Source organism: Podarcis melisellensis (genome assembly GCF_964234715.1).
Source record: "Podarcis melisellensis genome assembly, chromosome: 5".
Lineage (NCBI taxonomy): Eukaryota > Metazoa > Chordata > Lepidosauria > Squamata > Lacertidae > Podarcis > Podarcis melisellensis.
Window position 1 is genome coordinate 11,742,254 of NC_138537.1, and position 15,100 is coordinate 11,757,353.

General features: G+C 43.8%; 1 long non-coding RNA gene across 1 annotated transcript; it reads right to left on the reverse strand.

Annotated features, from left to right (window-relative positions):
* Nucleotides 1-525: 525 nt before the first annotated feature.
* On the reverse strand, nt 526-12,808 carry LOC309370005. The gene is made up of 3 exons (XR_014168342.1): nt 12,684-12,808; nt 4,503-4,668; nt 526-1,006 (listed from the first exon to the last, which is right to left on the reverse strand). It is a non-coding gene; the product is annotated as an uncharacterized lncRNA (long non-coding RNA).
* Nucleotides 12,809-15,100: the final 2,292 nt, after the last annotated feature.

Sequence of the window (15,100 nt, forward strand, 5' to 3'; positions counted from 1 at the left end):
AGTATATTTTTATAATATACGGGTGTTAAACAGCTATTTAATCTAAATAAGAAGAAAGACAGGAAGGAGAAAAAGACACGAAAAGGAGAGCGAAAGCAAGAGAAGAGAAAGAGAGAGAAAAGATTAGAGAAAAATAAAGAAGAATAAGAGGACTTCTGGCTCTCTGTCCTGCAGCTAAATATAGTATTCACTCCTTAGGACCCAACCATTCTATCTACTATAAACCAGTGTTTTTTCAATCTTCAAATCCAGCTATTACACATTCATTTTCTCTTCCACGCAAAAAGTACATAACAAATTTCCAGTCCATAATACATGTCAGTCATGGTTTTTCTCTAATTAAACATGTTAAATTCACCATCTCAACCAAGTCCAGGCATTCTTCCAAAGTGGGTAAGGCTGTATCTTGATTTTATCTTTATTTCTAATTATGGCTTTATGTAAATTTGTTTTTAATTGGTTTGTTTATTTTAAGATGTCAACCACCCCGAGGTTTACGAATGAAGGGAAGCATACAAATCAATATTAATAATAATTCTTTTTTATTTTATTCATGCTCTGTAAAGAATAGGACTTGTACACCACTTGGAGAAGTTGTTGAGCAACTGGTTTATAGATGCTCTAAATAAAAAACTAGCCTATTAATTCCATTGCCAGCTACCCAGCCCCGGTGAAGCTGAGGGAGACAGCCATGACTCCACTTAGCCTCCCACCGAGTTGAAGGCTGAAACATAAAAGAAACCTCTTCACAAAAGAGAGAGGAGAGGCTGCGGTCAAAAACTGATGAAGAATAAGAAGCAAGCACACCAAATGAAAGAGCTCCTTTGACATGCTCTCCTTTTAAAATAACCTCTGTTGCTTCCATCTCCAGGCATGACTTCCAAGCAGTAACGCCTGAGCATCATATTCGGTAATATGTTCCACATTGATTTTCTCCCGTATTCTCTGCTGACTGTACACTTTGCAGAAAGCATTGACCCCAAAGTCAAGGTTAAGTCCATGTTCTCTGAATCAACAAAGCAGAGGGAGGAGGCTGGAAGAGAGTGTGCATTTATGCAATGAAATAATCAAGAAAGTATGAGAACAAAAAGTTATCTACACAGGCCATTGTTAAGGTGGGGGATATGTGTATTCAGTGTGTGTGTGTGTGTGTGTGTGTGTGTGTGTGTGTACTAGAGCAAAATTATAGTTTTGACCAGACCTGAGTACTGACACATTCAAAAACCAGAAATTGCAGAGAGGCAGTAAATAAACTTTCAATTTTGACAGTCTTTTTAAAAATACCTTTTCTTTTGTCATGCAACTTTCCATCAAAAACAGCAGCCAATTGCCAAAGGACCAAACTAGATGAAATGTTAAACGTGTGTCTGTGTATATATATGTGTGTGTGTGTGTGTGTGTGTGTGTGTGTGTGTGTGCATTCAATATATTTGTTTCTCACTTTGCAAAGAGCAGTTGTGGGGCGGGGAGAGATCAGGATAGGAACCATGTCATGCAAGGAAATAAAATAGCCTTAATGAAAACTCTCACACGCACACTCCAACTGCTAATTGCTCCGGGAAGGAAGATCCCATTAGTAGCAATGCACAACCGCCGACCTTCTGATCCGCAAGTCCTAGGCTCTGTGGTTTAACCCACAGCGCACCTGCATCCCTGTGCCGAAGGTTAGGTGGCCTGATTCTGACCTTGTTCATCACAGACCTCCTGCTAGAAGGGCCTTCTCGGTAGTGGCGCCTGCCCTGTGGAACACCCTCCCAGCAGAGGTCAAGGCAATAAACAACTATTTTACTTTTAAAAGACAACTGAAGGTGGCCCTGTTTAGGGAAGTTTTTAATGTCTGATGCTGTATTGTTTTTAATATTTGGTTGTAAGCCGCCCAGAGTGGCTGGGGAAACCCAGCCAGATGGGCAGGGTATAAATAATAAATTATTATTATATTATTATATAAGTTATAGTCAGGACTTTTTTCCAGCTGGAACTCAGTTCCAGCACCTCTCAGGTGGGAACCATTGTCATTCTAAGAGAACAAAAGAGGCGTTCATGGTGAGTTATGGCACCTCTCTTTCTAGAAAAATAGCACTGGTCATAGTCATTCTTCCAGGATTGTTAATTTGAGCTAACAGTCCTCGCCTTCTTCCCCAACAAGGAGTTCCCAGATGTTTAAACCACACGCCCTTTGAAGATTAATTAGGGTTAATTCATAGACTCATGTTCTCTATGGAACTATGACTGACAATAGACAGAGAAGATGTCCCTGCTGTTGTTTAAACAGTCACCTGCTGGGGTGAAGGGCAGGTGAGTTTGAAGTTCCTAAGATAGCCAGGAATTGACAACTCTTATTCAGGTCACTAAAAATGTTGATTCGGCCACTGAACCTGTTAACAGTAATTGGTTTTAAAAGCCTCTACCAGAACAGGTTTTGAGGTATCTCAGTGGTCATGGGAAGCAGACACTTTGCGTATTAAACTACTACAAACAAGCTACCATTCATAAATAATAGAGGTTGCGATTTGTGAATAGACCCGTTTCTCAAGTCTGTCCAATTTTAAGTGCCAAAATTAATATCTAGTCTGTTGGAGGAAGAGTTTACAGACTACTGACACCATCTGAAAAGAAGAAGAAAGCAACCATCAAGTACTCTCTTGAAAAACCACTGCCAATGTTTATTTCTAAACATCACAAAACCAGAAAGGGAACTCTAGAAGGACTCACCATATGTTGCCATTTTTATTTTTATTTTAGTTTTTTGCAGAGTCAACACTTGTGGGCAGAGCCATTGTGGGAAAGAATGGACAGCATTATAGTAACAGCCAGACATTGCAGGCAGGAAATATGGCTTCAGTGCTAAAGGATACCAACTATGATAATGTAGATTATTATTGATCTAAATAGCGCCTACATTTCAGTGCTGTGCCATTATTATTATTATTATTATTATTACACTCTGGAAAAGCAGGAAAAAGGAAGGAATTGTAACCAAGATAGAAAAAAGTAAAGGTACCCCTGATCGTTAGGTCCAGTCGCAGATGACTCTGGGGTTGCCCGCTCATCTCACTCTATAGGCCAAGGAAGCCGGCATTTGTCTGCAGACAGCTTCAGGGTCATGTGGCCAGCATGACTAAGCTGCTTCTGGTGAAGCAGACCAGCGCATGGAAACGCCGTTTACCTTCCAGCCAGAGTGGTACCTATTTATCTACTTGCACTTTGACATGCTTTCGAACTGCTAGGTTGGCAGGAGCAGGGACCGAGAAACGGGAGCTCACCCCATCGTGGGGATTTGAACCACCGACCTTCTGATCAGCAAACCCTAGGCTCTGTGGTTTAGACCACAGCGCCACATGTGTGAAAAGATGAGTTTTCAAATTATGAACATTGTGAATTCTAGGCAGAACAGAATTCTGTGGAAAAGAAGCCAAATAGAGATGAATAAACAGAAGATGTGACTTTTTGTTAGAGCAGGGAGGGAGTACCTATGGCCTTCCAGTTGCCAGAAACATAGGCTATCTAGAAAAATACCCACAGGGAGGTAGAACCAGTAGAGGCTCCCCACAGTGGGAGCCAGTGTGGTGTAGTGGTTAAGAGTGGTAGTCTCGTAATCTGGTGAACCGGGTTCGTGTCCCCGCTCCTCCACATGCTGGGTGACCTTGGGCCAGTCACACTTCTCTGAAGTCTTTCAGCCCCACTCACCTCACAGAGTGTTTGTTGAAGGGAAAGGATATTGTTAGCCACTTTGAGACTCCTTCAGGTAGTGATAAAGCGGGATATCAAATTAAAACTCTTCTTCTTCACAGAATATACAACTGGGAACAATCTTGGTTTGCTTCTGTGAATTGTAGGGAAAAGCCCAGCTTTCCTATCTTGGCCTCATCCACACTTGCCCCGTGATTTCTAGTCATGGATTCAAGAGATTTGGGGGGGGGGGTGTCCTGCTGCTTTCCCCAGACAAACCTGCTATTTACTGCTGAATTGGAACAAAAGTCAATATGCAGAAAACCCAACTGACATTTGTGGGACAAAAAAAGAACCCATGACTAGGAATCATGCAACAAATGGAAGCAGGGATGAGCCGTCTATCGCAGCATCAATGACTCTGTTGTGTTTACACTAGAGACTGGTAACAGGTGACTCTTCAAATGTTGTTGGACTACAAATGCCGTCATCCGTGTTTCTTCAGACAAACTCCAAGAAAGGCATCCAAATTTCTGGTATCTTGTGTATATCAAAACCCAAAGTCTGAACCACCTGAAGCTCAGTTGAGAAAAACATTCCAGATGCTATTTCTGAATCTTGTCTATTCTGGAAATCTTATGGCTCATATTTTTACACCACCCTGATAGGAGTGGAAAAGCCAACCCATTTCCCCTAAACTTTCCTCTTGCTCTTCTTTCTGTTGCTGTTCCCAACAGGACGTGCTCTCTCTCTCTCTCTCTCTTAAAGAGAGAATATGCCTGGAATGTTTTCGTTTCACTTTATCGCTTATGAAACCAGTGAAGATTTAATACCTTAGACAGATTCTTGTGATGGGTAGGAGAATTTCTGGGCTATATTTGGCTCTGTACATTTTTCTTTTTCAGACTGTTAACTCCAAGCACAGAAGAGAGTTCAACATTCAAGGGAGTGACATGCAATCCTTGCTCCACTTGTAACCACAGTCATCTTGCCGTAGGCCTTAGAATAATAATAGGAATGGAAATTATTCAGTGGCTTATGATTTCCCAAGGAAAAGAAATCTCTTTAGCAGCAGCGTGCCACTGAGTCATTGCGGTCGGCCTACAAGGTCAGGGTTGCAGAGCTGTCTTTGCCATTCCTACCACTGAGTAGCAATCAAAGCCTGGGGTATTAGGAAAGAATGGGGGGAAAAGCATGGCTGGCTACTAGTATATGCAAGCGGTACTGACATTGCACTTCAGATGACCCCAAGGCCAGCTGACTGTCTGTGGAACCCCCCGCTGAGATGAGTTTCAACTTCTTTGCTCATTACTGTCGCAAATGGAATGGGTTGTCAACAACTCTTAGGAGCAGACCAGCTCTGGGCTCCAAGGCACAAAGGCAACTGTCTGGTTCAGCATCCCAGAAATTGGTATCTAATAAAGAGTTTGATATCAGGCTTGCCCTCAGTGTCCTGCCTAAGGCAAAATTCAAAGTGAATTTGAGTGTTTTTCCTCAGGAAAAAGAAAATGTCTGGGGAAATTTGAGGAAGCCCCCCAAAAGAGCATAAATCTGTACTGCTTGCAAATTGACTGTGATGTTTGAAACCATTTATTTTTTAACAAATGCCCCAAATCCCCTTCTGGAAACGTTCGTCTGTTTTAACAAAAGCCTAGTAGGCACGTTGTCACCCATCAACTGAGTGCTCAAAAACCTAAGTGACTTACACCTCGAATATCTGAAAGACAAATCTCCTTCCCTGCAGACCTTCTTGAGTGTTAAGCTCAGTAGAGAGGCCCTCTTGGAAGTTCCACCACCCTCTGAAGTTTGGGGAGATGATGTGGTGGTCCAAGAGACGACTTTCTCTGTGGCAGTCGCTAAGCTGTGGAATTCCCTCCTTGCAGAGGTGCATGTGGCATTTTCATTGTATAGCTTTTGTGACATGAGCCAGTATGGTATACTGGTTAGAATGCTGGACTAGAAGCTAGGAGATCAAGGTTCTCAGCCATGAAGCTGTCTCTTCTTTCAGCCTAACCCACCACAAAAGGATGTTAGGAGAATGAGACGGAGCGGGGCAGAACCATGTACGCCATCTTTCCTGGAGGAAAGGTAGGGTGTAAATATCATAAGATAATGACCGCTCCCTGCTTAAAATGGGGGGCGCCCTTTGCGTGGACACGTGCAGCCCCTAGATCTGGAGCGGCTCCAACAGCATAGACTTGGCCTTGCCTTTCCTCAGGTGGGATACCTGGAGGTCTCCGCCTACCTCAGTCATTTGCCCAATCCCATCTGGGGGAAGCATTGCCAAGGAGACCAGGCCAGGTAGGGGAGGGATTACCTGCCCACACAATAGAGGGAGGATCGCTGGACTAGAAGCTAGGAGATCTAGGTTCTCAGCCATGAAGCTGTCTCTTCTTTCAGCCTAACCCACCACAAAAGGATGTTAGGAGAATGAGACGGGGAGGGGCAGAACCATGTATGCCATCTTTCCTGGAGGAAAGGTAGGGTGTAAATATAATAAGATAATAATACCCTCCAACAAGTTACTGCAGAAAACAGGGATGCACATCTTCCAGGATGTTCTCCTGCATGAGTCATGTGAACTGTGTGAGATCACAGCACCCCCAAAATGCATGGCTTTAGACACTGCAATCCCATGCAAGATCACACCCTGAACGTGAGAGCACAGTCTCTGTCAGGCTTTGGGGAAATCGGATCCCTCTCCAGGTGGCAGTAAATAAACAGATCAAACGGAAGGAGCGTTCTTACCAGATAAGCTCTTTAATAATCACAGCAAGAGAGAAAGGAATGCATATCTCTCTAGAAAATGGTGTTACTCCCAGTAAAGGTTTACCCCCTCCGTCCCCATTAATCTACATCACTCCTACACAGTGGCGTAGCGTGGGTTGTCAGCACCCAGGGCAAGGCAAGTACTTTGTGCCCCCTAACCCGTGGATTTGCGCCCCTAACCCCAGATGTTGCACCCGGTGCGGCCGGCCCCCCTGCACCCCCCACGCTACGCCACTGCTCCTACATCAGGTAATCTGAGCTTGTTGTACTTGCGCTTACTGTTCTATCACTTTCCAATTCTGTCTAGTCTTGGGCGAAGGGGGGTCAGAAATGTTGTCCAAGGACACTGAATCTGCCAGCTGTCTCTCTCCTGGTGTTTCCTCTTCTAGCTGTTCCTCACCCAGTATCTCCCAGCTTTCCCCCTCTGGCCTATGCCCCTCTGCAAACCACTGTTCTAAATCAATTCTGTCCTCCTGCCCTTGGGAAGGTTCAGAAAAAAGGTGGTGGCTCCCACCATTCCTCCTCAGTCCAGTCCCTAGCAGTACCCCAAAATGGGATGCCATGATTTAATCATGACAGTTGAAGGGTACAGTGGTACCTCTGGTTGTGAACAGGATCTATTCTGGAGCCCTATTCACAACCTGAAAGGAACACAACCCACGTCTGCACATCTGCGTAAACATGGGTTGTGATTCACCGCTTCTGCACATGCGCATGATGTCATTTTGCACGTCTGCGCATCCGCGAGTGGCAAAACCCGGAAGTAACCCTTTCCGGTACTTTTGGGTCACTGCGGGATGCAACCTGGAAAGACGTAACCTGAACCGAATGTAGCAAGAGGTATGACTGTATGTAGTTATTGAAGAAGTGGTACCTTGGGTTACAAACACTTCGGGTTACAGACTCTGGTAACCCGGATATAGTACCTTGGGTTAAGAACTTTACCTCAGAATAAGAACAGAAATCACACAGTGGTGGCACAGTGACAAAGCTAGGCTCCATTAGCTAAAGTGGTACCTCAGGTTAAGAGTGGTTTCAGGTTAAGAACGGACCTCCGGAACGAATTAAGTTCGTAACCAGAGGTACCACTGTATCTGTACCCTCGACTTTAACAGAGTGCTATTGCGCTCATGTCCAGTTTGCAGGCTTCCCACAGATGTGTGTCTTCAGTGGTCAGCCACTGTGAGAACAGGAGCCTGGATGAGATGGGTCATTGGCCTGATCCATCACCTTATGTTCTTATGAAACCTGATTTATTTGTTTATAAAAATATTTATATTATTATTATTATTAACAATAAATTAAAGTGGTTTACAACACTCATAAATAAATCTGTACTGTAAAATATAATGCCAAAAAAATAAAACCAGAGATGGACTAGATCAGTGTTTTTCAACCACTGTTCCGCAGCACACTAGTGTGCCACGAGATGTTGCCTGGTGTGCAGTGGGAAAAATTGAAAAATTCAAAGGATTTAAAAATAAAGTATTTTATAATTTTTCATATTTCTGTTTACTTACTATTTCATAATAAAGTAATTATAAAATACTTTCTTTGTGTTTATTTGATTCCTATTCAAGAGAATTACTTTATATATAGTCAATATAGGCACAGAGTTAATTTTTTTAACATTTTCTAATGGTGGTGTGCCTTGTGATTTTTTTCTTGAAACAAGTGTGCCTTTGCCCAAAAAACACTGGACTCAATGACCCTCAGGGTGTCTTCCAGCTCTGTAGTTCTATGATTCTATTATGGAAGGGCAGTTTCTTAATTGCCAACATAATTTTGGAAGCATGGGCCTCTTCTGCTTGTAAATTATTTTAACTGATTTTAATCTTGTATTTTTATATTGTCGTAACTTAGCTTCTGACTTTACGGTGAAGGGCAAGTAAGAAATCCAAGAAATAAATTATGCAGGGAAATTTAATTACATGAGGAAATAAACAGTTTGGGCCATGTGGTATTGGAACCACACTTCCTGTTCGATTAAAGTTTTTTATTTGTTACTAAAAACAACAGCAACCCAACAACCTCGAGACACCACAGCAAAGGAGGACACAAAAAATAGGAGATATAATTAGTCCTTGGAAATTCAAGACAATCTGTTCCTGTTAATTCTGCCTGTAACAGCCTAGGAGTGAATAGTGCAGGGCGTGACAACTCCTTCTTTGTTCTTATCAACTCCAACTGAACTTTGCAAGAAAATATGTCTAGGGGTCATATCACTGCCAAAGCACACGGTTATAAATTAACCAGGTCTGTTTTATAATAATATGAAAAGCCTGTAGGAATAACACAAATGAATCACAGGAAAGAGTGAGTGCCAGGTGTGATAGAGGTCAGGCTGTTTCATAGCAGCAAAGGGCAATTGGCCTCATCTGTGGCCATTTTGCATTGCCGGAGCCAGCAACATTTTGCTCATTGCAAGTCATGAGATCAAAATTTGACCAAGTATTGAAATTCATTACACACACACAGTATTAAAACACACACACACATTTAGATGATGATGAGATTTGGATTGGACATTTAGATGAATGGTGTCATTGCAATGGTGGCAGACAGTGGAACTGGTTGAACATATGACGCAGATGATGAGTCTGACCACTGGTTTGTCCAGGCCAATGTTGGTTCGGCTTTCATTCATTCCATCACAAATACTCTGAGGAACAGGATTCCAGTCACTATTTTATTTACAGAATGCCCCAGACATTCCATATACAAGGCTAGTTTCAATAATAATAATAATAATAATAATAATAATAATAATAATAATAATATTTATACCCTGCCCATCTGGCTGGGTTTCCCCAGCCACTCCAGGCAGCTCCCAACAGAATATTAAAAACACGATAAAACATCAAACATTAAAACTTCCCTAAACTTCAGATGTCCTCTACAGACACAGTCACCCACCCCTCTCTATCCTCCATTCAGCCAAGCAAGAGTCCGAGTGCAAGGACACATTCCAGTCAGGCAAAAACACTCAAAGGTCAAGGCAGTGGCAGTCAGGGGTGGTGGCCTGGGGAGAGTTCCAAGGGCCACATAGAAAGGCCCAGAGGGCCACGTTTCACCCCCCCCGGCCTGAGGTTCCCCACTCCTACCATATTCCATGCCAGCTGTGATATTTAACAGTTTTTAAGCTGACAATTGTTTTTCTACAGTTGTTTTCAGTATTTTCATTTGTTACAATGATTGTATTTTTATTATGCTCTATGACACCCTGTGCTCATTTGGGAGGAGGGGCAGAGCAGAAACGAAATAAATGCATATAGAAATATAACTCCTCACCAGTGTTCGAAACTCCCCTTGTACTAGGCGCATTTTGCGACAGGGAATTTCATTAATGCGAGGAGTTTCTGAGCTCTGGGAGCAGTACTGCGCCTAAGATTTCAGATGAAAACTGCCACTGCTGGGACAAAAGGAGGACCTTTTCCTGCCCTCCCACTTCCAGCTACTCTCTGAGAACTGGAGAAGGGACCTTCATAAGAATACAGTGGTACCTCGGGTTACAAACACCTTGGGTTACAAACACTTCGAGTTATAGACTCCGCTAACCGGGAAGTGGGACGCGGGTGGCGCTGTGGTCTAAACACAGAGCCTAGGGCTTGCCAATCAGAAGGTCGGTGGTTCAAATCCCCGTGGCGGAGTGAGCTCCCGTTGCTCGGTCCCTGCTCCTGCCAACCTAGCAGTTCGAAAGCACATCAAAGTGGAAGTAGATAAATAGGTACCACTCCGGCAGGAAGGTAAACGGCGTTTCCGTGCACTGCTCTGGTTCGCTAGAAGCGGCTTAGTCATGCTGACCACACGACCCGGAAGCTGTACGCTGCCTCCCTCGACCAATAAAGCAAGATGAGTGCTGTAACCCCATAGTCGGACACGACTGGACCTAACGGTCAGGGGTCCCTTTACCTTTAACCGGGAAGTAGTACCTCAGGTTAAGAACTTTACCTCACGATGAGAACAGAAATTGCGCAGCGGTGGTGCGGCGGCAGCAGGAGGCTCCATTAGCTAAAGGTCAATAACAGTTTCAGGTTAAGAACGGACCTCCAGAACGAATTAATTTCATAATCAGAGGTACCACTGTATCAGGGGAGCAGGCAGGAGAAGAATGGCTTTGTTTATTGCAGTCTTCAGATGAGGACTTGACCATATGAAAAATGAATATAAGATTTTAGCTGCAGTCCATTCGTTTTCAGCTTTGTATTATTCTTACAAAAAAAAGCACCTAGACATTCCGTTGTAGCGCCCACAATCTAGGTTTAAAGGTGCCTTTAGCTCCTAGCTTTCATATCACAGTTTCTAAAACTGGTCCTCACCCCAGACATTACTTCTTCAGGTATCACTGGATGGAATAATGTTTTTAACCGTAACTGTTTTTACATTTTTTTAAAACTGTAATTCCTTTTGGAATACTTTAATTTGTTTTTCTTTTTAAATTGTTTGCCACCCTGGACTTCCTCTGGATTGAAGGGCAGGATATAAATTCCATAATAAGCAAGCAAACAAACAAACAAACAAACAAACAAACAAGGATGTCACATGGCCACCCTAGGCTAATAGGAAATGATATTTTTTTAACAACTCATCTCGTCTCCAACAATGTTGTTTAGCCAACAAAATACCTGATGCCACACCTGAGGCTTAAATACTGAACAAGCAGGTAGCATTCCTGGCAGCTGGCAACCTTAGCAGTGACTAATTGATATTAGGTGATGGGCATCGAAAACGCTTGCTAAGAAGCTTGGCTTTTTGTTGTTTTTGTTTTAAAAAAGGAGAGTGTTAATCTTATTGTCGGGTACTTTGTTTCCATTGCAAGGTGGAAGAAGAAAGATCTCTGAGACAGCATTTTGCGGCTCTCCAGAGACACATAAGTGCAGTGAGGGTTCCTGTTGGCTGTTGCCGATTTGCCTGGTTTTATTTTAATAGTGCAAGCAGCGCCACATGCTCTGGGAGTCATGTACTTAGCAAAAATCAATCCCCTCCTTTGTATACAGATAGACACAGCAGACTGGCAACGGCTGAGGCTTTTATTGCCTCACCTAAGCTGAGAATTCCTAATAAGATTAAAATTTACACTTTCTGCCACTGACAGATGGTGTTTTCTGCCAAGTCCCACTGCATTCCTAAAAAGTAGATCTGAATTACAGGAGTTTCTTCTCTCTCTCTCTCTCTCTCTCTCTCTCTCTCTCTCTCTCTCTCTCTCTCTCTCTCTCTCTCTCTCTCCTTCTTTCCATCTCCACTACAATCCCTCCTTCTTTGGGAAGATCCCTCACCTACTTTGCCTTCTCAATACTTCTCTCGGGAAAGAATATCTCCAATGGTAAAAAATTGTTTTATCATCTTTTCTAGGAAGAAGATGATGTTAGGGTAGACTAGGACATATTTTCAAAGTGACAAAGTGACAAGCCTACCACAAAATTCTACTACTACTACTACTACTACTACATTTTATTTAGACAGTGGTACCTCGGGTTAAGAACTTAATTCGTTCCGGAGGTCCATTCTTAACCTGAAACTGTTCTTAACCTGAGGTACCACTTTAGCTAATGGGGCCTCCCGCTGCCAATTTCTATTCTCATCCTGAAGCAAAATTCTTAACCCAAGGTACTATTTTTGGGTTAGAAGAGTCTGTAACCTGAAGCGTCTGTAACCTGAAGCATCTGTAACCCGAGGTACCACTGTACTCCACCCTCCCCGTCCAGAGCTGGGTTCAGGGTGGCTAACAATTACAGTAAAAACATAATGGGGGGGGGACCAATTTAAAATACGGGTTAAAATGCAATTTAAAATGCGGCCTCATCAAAACCATAAGGGGAGGGAAACATAAGGGTCAGACTGAGTCCAAACCAAAGGCCAGGCAGAACAGCTGTCTTGCAGGCCCTGCGGAAAGATGTCAAGTCCCGCAGGGCCCTAGTCTCTTGTGACAGAGCGTTCCACTAAGTTGGGGCAAGTACTGAAAAGGCCATGGCCCTAGTTGCAACCAATATAACCACCTTGCGACTTGGGACCTCCAATGTGTTGTCATTTGTGGACCTTCATGTCCTCCGCGGGGCATACCAGGAGAGGTGGTCCCGTAGGTACGTGGGTCCTAGCCTTGCTGCCCATGTATATCAGAGGAGGAGAAGGTGGCGGCAGTCTCCTCCAAATGACAAGAAGCTTCCCTGCTGTTTGCCAGGAGGCCTGCACCAGGGATAGGAAAGTTGCCCAGATGCTGCAGGGCTACAGCTTCCATTCCTGCTCACCATTGGCCAGGCTGGTAGAAGCTGGGAGTCAAAAAACACCTGGAAGGCACTACATTGGCTGCGCCCCTTCTGTTGTAGTGGGAGACTATAGCAGCAGTAAGGAGGTCTGTTTGGGCTTGGCAGGAGTCCACGTTGACCCGCAAGGTTGCTTTCCCCAAGCCATGTGCAGCTGCCCCATGCCTAACACCATGTGTGGTAGCATGCGTGGAAAGGGTAAAGACAAAGGCACAATCAGGGTCCTTAAAGGATGCTTCCAGTTGTTACTTGGCAAGCAGGGGCAGTCTTTCGGGGCCTTCGAAATGTGGCGCACACTGGGATTGCCTTCAGCACGCACTGGGATGGGAGGAGCCCTGCCCTGCTACAATGGAGGTTTGCTGATTGGCTGTTCTCGGAAGTTCCAAGCAAACCTTTCTTTCCTTTGAAGTCAGGTCACCTGACATCATAGTGGTTCCGAGGGCGGCAACACAAGGATGAGCCTTTTCAGTGGTGGCCCCCTGCTTTATTTATGTGTTTATTAAATTTGTATACCATGCTTCATCCAAAGATCTCAGGGTGGTTCATAGCACAAAAATACAAAAATGCTCTCACTAGGGAGGAGCTCAGTCTACACCATCATTACTTATCTTTGGGTGCCAGGCAAAAACATTTCTTTTCTTCCAGTCCTTTGGCTTTTAATTATCTGTGGCCTCGGTCAAGGGATGGGGTGTTTCAGAACTGACATTTAAAAATATGAATGAGTTTTAGATTTTTCTCTGTTTTGTTCTTTGTGGCTTTTAATTGATGCTTTTTTATTGTTGTTAAGTCACTGCGAGAAGTGAGGTTACAGGGAACCAGGCAGAGGGCCTTCTTGGTAGTGGCACCCTCTCTGTGGAATGCCCTCCCATCAGATGTCAAGGAAATAAACAACTATCTGACTTTTGGAAGACATCTGACTGCAGCCCTGTTTGGGGAAGTTTTTAATGTTTGATGTTTTATCATGCTTTTAATATTCTGTTGGGAGCTGCCCAGAGTCACTGGGGAAACCCAGCCAGATGGGTGGCTAATAATAATAATAACAATAATAATAATAATTATGAAAGTTATGAAAGTTATTACTGTAAAAAGTGCCAATAATTCATTATAATAACAACAGCAACAACAAGAAGAACACTAGGCGATGGACATGCGGTCAACCCAATCCACTTGTCAAAGCAGCCTGGGTGGGAAATGAGGAAGCTCAGGATCCCCATGCCTGGCTTGCATCATTCCTAGAACCATCTGATGAACCACAGCTGGACCTTGGGTTTGCCCTAACGAGGCTCTTCATATAATAGAATCAGAGAACTGTAGAGTTGGAAGGGACCCCAAGGGTCATCTAGTCTTGCAATGCAATGAATCTCAACACGCAGTCCCCCATTCAATCTGAAACCATACCGGACCCTGCTTAGCTTTGCAAATGTGCTGGCAGTTTTACTGCTTTGGAGTCAAAGGCGAAGACAGTCATGCGAATGGAATGATGCCCATATTTAGATGTTTTGAGGTCTGGGCTCAGACAGGCTTGGGAAGATTAGTTTCCTGAGCCATCATTCTCTGCTTGCAAACATGGAACTCTGGCTGACGACGGTCAGCAAGAGGAAATATTAAGCTCCATGGGCCATTGGTCTTGCCCAGCATGGCTTTTCTCGCCACCGATCATTTTCGCAATGTGACGATGACATACCTTAGGAGTTCCACCTCTCCGAAACAGACTTGCCTCATCAACAGAGCTCAGACGCCTCGCTCCAGTGAAGCCCAGTGGCGGCACAACGTAGTCAAAAGATTGCAACACCTGCTGATTAGAACAACATTTTGAAAGCCCGCGTCGCTTCCAGGGTTTGGCCCTTAATGGATGCTCTGAGCCTAATCAGCAAGAACCGAAAGCGGATCGAGCAGGTCTTCATTGAGATGTCAATAAGGCTGTCTTTTTATTTCATTTCCTAATGGGTTATCAATACTGGTAATTTGCCCCTGATAATGTTGCAAATTATAAAAGGGGAAATTTAAACAAGTACCGATGAAGGAGAAAATCAGCTTGACAGCCCATTTTGTTCTGGCGTGTGAGCTCATGATATACACGGGCGCTGGGACCGCAAGCCTTGCCGTCTTGCAAGAGGCCTCGTTATTCACAGCAGAAAATTAGGTGGTGGTCATGCTTTGGCCTCTAACAAGTGTACCCATTTGTCATCAAGCTGATTAAGGACTGGTGAAGCAACTGTTCGTGTTAGGAGCTGTTAGCCAATTACACGTTCCCCGTGGATTAATCACCTGCCTTTTAGCCAGGCCTGGTGGCAGCCTTTGCCAAGCAAGCAAATAAATATGTTAAATTGTATTATTTATTAGAATTAAAAATTCTGCGTCAGCCTAATTCAAATTCTGTGCCAAGAAAAACTCAGTTCTGC